This window comes from Elephas maximus, chromosome 13, assembly GCF_024166365.1.
Source record: "Elephas maximus indicus isolate mEleMax1 chromosome 13, mEleMax1 primary haplotype, whole genome shotgun sequence".
Lineage (NCBI taxonomy): Eukaryota > Metazoa > Chordata > Mammalia > Proboscidea > Elephantidae > Elephas > Elephas maximus.
The window spans coordinates 54,296,915-54,303,228 of NC_064831.1; positions in this window are offsets into that span (position 1 = coordinate 54,296,915).

Here is a 6,314-nt window from a genome sequence, read left to right on the forward strand (position 1 = left end):
CCCAAGGTCACACAGCTAAGTAGCTGAGCCCACGACTGGAACAGGGTGGCAGTTTGGCACAGGGTCCCTGCCCTTAATCACCTCCTCTTTGAGGGCCAAGGGTCTGTGACACTAACAGCACTTAGAGAGAACTTCACAGCCCACACGGCAATGCCCTCTCCCCCAGCACACCTGCCCCAAATAACTTGCATAGGGACACAGTTCACTCCTGCCCCACAGTCTAACCTGAATCAAGGATGACCAACCAGCCCAGGCCAGATCCAGTGGGTTGGTTTTTTGTTTTAAATCTGTATTTGTAAAATATTTCATACACACAAAAAGGGATAAGGAATGGTACTCAGTACCTATCAGCAGCTTTAAAAATAGAGCATTTCCTTACAGCCATTTTGGAAAACAATATGATCCTTCCTTAAAAAGCTAGAAATAGAAATACCATATGATCCAGGAATCCCACTCCTAGGAATATATCCTAGAGAAATAAGAGCTGTCACACAAATAGACATATGCACACCCATGTTCATTGCAGCATTGTTCACAATAGCAAAAAGACGGAAACAACCTAGGTGCCCATCAACAGACAGATGGATAAACAATCTATGGTACATAAACACAATGGAATATTATGCAATGATAAAGAAAAATGATGAATCTTTGAAGCATCTCATAACATGGATGAATCTGGAGGACATTATGCTGAGTGAAATAAGTCAATCATGAAAGGACAAATATTGTATGAGACAGCTACTATAAAAACTCCTGAAAAGGTTTACACACAAAAAGAAACAATCTTTGATGATTACGTGGGAGGGGAGGGGCAAAAGGGAAAAACACTAAATAGACAATAGATAAGTGGCAATTTTGGTGAAGGGTCAGACAGTACACAATACTGGGGAAATCAGCACAACTTGTCCAAAGCAAGGTCATGGAAGCTCCATAGACACATCCAAACTCCCTGAAGGGTAGAACTACTGGGCTGAGGGCTATGGGGACCATGGTCTCAGGGAACACCTAGCAGAGACTGCAGACACCCCAAGAGTATAGCCCCCAGAAACCCTTTTAGCTCAGTAATGAAATCACTCCTGAGGTTCACTGTTCATCCAAAGATTAGACATGCCCATAAAACAAAACAAGACTAAATGGGCACACCAGCCCAGGGGCAAGGACGAGAAGGCAGGAGGAGACATGAAAACTGGTAATGGGGAATCCAAGCTTGAGAAAAGGAGAGTGTTGACATGTTGTGGGGCTGGCAACCAATGTCACAAAACAATACATATATTATTTAATTAGAAACTAGTTTGCTCTGCAAACCTTCATCTAAAGTACAATAAAAATTTTTTTAAAAGAAAATTAACCTGAAAAATAAAAATAGAGCACTTCCAATGGTAAGTTTCAACTCTCAGGGTTCACTGACTTGTTTTCTGCCAACCTATTAACACATGAAGAACACCAATTGGGCTATGATTGAAGCTTCTATAGCAATCTTTCCCCTTCCTAATAACCACTGCTCCCTAATCATGGCTCACTGTATCCTGCTGGAGACATCTGCAGTTTAGGTAACAGTTACTCCACAGTGGAGCTAAGAAAGCTTCTCAATTACTTGTTATGGTCAAGGAAAGTAGTGGCTCCCAATCAAGGCTACGGACTGCAAAGGCCCTGAGGAGTTACTGCCAAGAGTGGAAAGTCCAAACGCTCAGCCAACATTGCCTGTAGACAGCAGTTGTTAACCTGGGTTCTATCAATCCCTTAAACAACTCCACAAACATCCTGAAGTTCTAAGTTTTGTGTATAAGTGCTCTTTTCTCCCTAGGGAGAGGTCCATTCCATATCTTTTATCAGGTTCTTAAAGTGGCCTGAGACCTTTCAAAAAGGTTAAGAATCAGCCTGCTTTTGTACAGCCCACAAGCTAAGCATGGCTTTTATATTTTTAAATCGCTGGCAAAAATCAAAAGAACAATATTTCATGACACATGAAAATTATCTGAAATTCAAATCTGTGCCCATATTTTTAAAAATATTTTATTGTGTTTTAGGTGAAAGTTTACGGAGCAAATTAGTTTCCCATTCAACAAACTGTACACCAAGTGTTCCATGACACTGGTCGCAGTCCCCACCCTTTGTCAGCACTCTCCCCATTTCCACCCTGGGTTCCCTGTTTCCTTTTGCCTGATTTTCCTACGCCTTCTTGCATTCACATCTTTACTTTTGAACAAATGTTGCCCTTTTGATCTTGCATAATTGTTTTTCTTCATAGCACATTCTTTTCGGGTGTCATTGTTTCTATTGCTTGGCTAGAAGGTGGCTCCCAAGAATGACGCAGTGTCAAGTCAGAGGGTTGACTTAGGGCCACAGTCTCCATCAGCATAAAGTTTTATTGGAACACATACTCATTCAGTTACATTTTGTAATGGTTGTTTTTGCACTACAGTGATAGTTGTTACAACAGAGACCATATGGTTCCCAAAGCCTAAAGTATTTACTGTCTATCCTTTTCCAAAAAAGTCTGCTGACCCTGCTAGAGATGAACTAGATAATATACCTTGGGAATATATATACCTCTATTTCCATGTGCTTGTAGATGCTGTTATGATTGATAAAGTATAAATGTATTTAAAATTATTATTAAATGTAGTGGACAGTGTCATCTGGCCTTTCTTACTCTATATGGGGAATTCCCACTACATGAGTCTTGCTGAGAGACAGAGTCCCCTCCCCAATCAGACGGCCCGGGTCTCCTTCCTACCGCCTCCCTGGCAGCCAGGGTATGGACACGCGAGGTGGGCTCAGCCAGTGGAGACCCCACCTAGGCTTTTGGAGAAGTGAGTCCCACAAAAGAGCAGGGATAGAGGGAAGGTCATTCTGGCAGCAGCAGAGACCAGAGCAGTTACGTCCACCTTCCAGGAGCAGCAAGGCCAGCAGTGATGGGGTGCCTCAGCAGTGACCCAATCCTGGTTACACCTCAGTGGGCTCCTCACCAGACAGTCCCTAAAGCATGGTTTTGTCTTTGGTCCTGGCTGCCTAGCCTCCATGTCTACCTAGCCAGGACTAGCTCAGGCACCTGGAGACGGAGCCTGTATCATTCACTGCCTGGAGCAGAGAGGGGCTGAAGGCCAAGACCAGTATACGAAGTCAGGTCAGAAACAGTGGCTGGCCCATCTTGGTATCTTCAGCATCTAAGATCGTGCCTGGCACTTAATCAAACCCATTGCCGTCAAGTCAATTCCAACTCATAGTGACCCTATAGGACAAACTATTCCATAGGGTTTCCAAGGAATGGTTGGTAGATTCAAACTGCCTGCTTTTTGGTTAGCAGCCAAGCTCTTAATCACTGTGCTACCAGGGCTCCAGCACTTAAAAAGTGCTCACTAAACAGCTGTTGATGGGAGAGCCAATAAGTGCGTTAGTTGGTGAGAGAATGACCAGGGATCTCTGACTTCAACAGACTCAAGCTGACTGAAATTGTCAATGGGAGTTTCACGGATCAGGGACCCAGGAGAAGGGGATGTACAGAGAGCCCTATATATGGCCTCCTAGGTTTCCAGGACATCAAACCTCCCATGAGAAATGATCAGAATTTGGAAATTAATGTGAATTTGACCCTGGATTGTGTGCCCGTCCCAGATCTCCCTCGGATGATGCCTGTCACCTTTAGAAGCAGACAGCTGTCAGTTTGTGTCTATGCACGTGTGTGCTGAATGGGAGGACGTGGAACAGAGCATGTATCAGACACATGTGTATGCTCCTACGTGGCACTGGATCGCAGACTGCTGTGAAGCATGAAACTTCGTGTTGATCTTGAGGACCTTCTCCTGGTGGATTTGTAATTTAGAAAGACGTGATTACAGCGGTATTTAAAAATCAGGAAGCCTCCATTACTTCTGGGTCTGTTTATGTATCTGAGTGACAGGTTTTTAAAGATCTGGAAGAAAGAGAGGAGCCAGTGAGAACTTTCATAGCAAAAGATCAGGAATTGATAGCAGCGTTTCCACAAAGTCATTGCCCCAATGCCAGGCAGTTGTTCCCCTGACAGCAGCATTTTTAATAATCTCAAGACAAAGAGCCACACAAGGACAGAGCTGTGCCCTGAGACATTCCCACAGTGCACAGCCTTAGCAGGGCAAGGCAAGATGATTTTAAAGGAACTTCTGTAACCAGTGTGGTGTTTAAGAAATAGTTTTATACACCAATGTTCACTGCAGCATTATTCACAAAAGCCAAAAGGGGAAACCACCCAAGTGTCCATCAAGAGATGGATGGATAAAAATAGCGGTACAGGCAGATGAGGGAATGTTATTCCGTCAGAAAGAGAAACGAAGTTCTGATACCTGCTATGACATAGGATACCCGTGAAAAAATTATGCTGAGTGAAATAAGTCAGACAAAAGGACAAATGTTGCATGATCCCACTTACAAGAAAGAGCTAGAACAGCCAAATGCATGGAGACAGAAGTGGCTTAGTGGTCACCGAAGGCTGCGGGAAGGAGGGAACGCAACGTACTGCTGAAGGACTACTGAGTTTCTGTTGCCGTGATGAAAAACTTCTGGGAATGGATAGTGCAACATGGTGCAATTAATGTCACTGATTTGTACACTTAAAAAGGGTTAAAATGGCAATTTTTTTGTTATATATATTTTATCACACACAAAAAAACTATTTTTTTTTTTTGTCTCCCACCATCCTCTTAAACTTTGTTGAGGGGGCATGATCTTCCTCTCTCCATGGGCAAAGATTTGGGCAGAGACCCGACTTCTGACAGGGAAGTCCTCCTGTCACTTTTAATCATACCATCCCCTTTCATTAATGTATTCAGTCACATCTCACAGTCAAAACTACAAAATCGGCATTAAATCTTTTGCTAACTTGAGCTGGCTTCAGGCTTGAAACCTATAACGGAGAAATGGGGTGGAATCCTTTGCTCTCTTTTCCCCTCCAACTTCCCCACCTGCCATTTACACCACTGCTGCCTCAGAAGCTCGAGGAGAGCTAAAGAGATAGGGCAGTTCTTACTTAGCTGGTTGGCTCTGTGTTCTCTGGGCCTGCCTGGTGACCAGAGCTGGCTCTTTCCTTAGGATGGCACCCTCTTGGGCGTAGGAGGTTTTTGCTCTGCCCTTGACCCTGGCAGGTACATCTCCGCCCTCACTGCCTGCTTGCTGTCCTCTCCTCAGTCCCTGGGCACCAGGTGGGATATGTCCAGACCCCTTCTGCTGAGATCTCCTTGGCCCGGTTGATGGCCTCTTGGACAGTGTCAAATATGACCTCACAGCAGGGTCCATGAGAAACTTTCATATACCCCTTGTCATGAGGGCTCAGCCATGAACACAATCAACCCAGCCTTTGTTTTGTACTCTAGATTTCCTAGCCAGAAGTCAGACTATAGTCTTCAGTCCACTTCTGCTTTCTTTCGCAGGCCTGATCCAGGCATCAGTGTTCTGGGCTTCCCAACTGCAGAAGACATATTTCCAAACTGTCCAAGTTGTCCCCTTGAAGTTCCCCTTAGCAGGTAATGGTAGAAGGCATTGCATCTCCAACCTTCTGCCAAAATGGAGATAAGGACTCAGCACAACAACAGCTTCATGAGTCTTCTCACCAAACTCTCTGTTCTCTCAAAACCTATCCCTGAAGTAGACAAAGAGGTTCAAAAACCATAGAGCAGATTCTCCCGTTTCCCCCCTTAGCATCCTCAATTAAATCTGAGGCAGGAAGAGTTCCATTCTAACAGCTTGCATGTTCATTACTGACTTCTGCGTAACAAATTACCCCAAAACTTAGTGGCATCAAGTAACAACAAACATTCATTACTTCTCACAGCTTCTGTGGGTAAGGAATTTGGGAGTAGCTTAGCTGGGCAGTTCTGGCCCAGGAGCTTCATGAGGTTCCAGTCAAGATGTTGACTAGGGCTGTGGCTATCTGAAGGCCTGACTGAGGCTGGAGGATCACTTCCCAAGTGGGTCGTCACATGGTCGACAAGTTGGTGCTGGTCATTGCTGGGAGGCCTTAGTTCCATTCCACGCGGGATCCTCCAAAGGGCCGTCTGAGTGTCCTCAAGACATGGTAGCTGGCTTCCCGGAGAAGGAGTAATACAAGAGACCAAGGTGGAAACAGCATCACCTTTTATGATGTAGCCCCAGAAGTCATGCACTGTCACCTCTGCCATACTTTATTGATCACACTGACCAGCTCTGATTAAATACGGAAAGAAACTATACAAAGGCATGTGTACCAGGAGGCGAGGATCACTGGGGGCCATCTTGGAAGCTGCTTACCAAACCTTCTTATGCCTCCAACCACACCTTTTTGCAATTAAATGGCCACTATC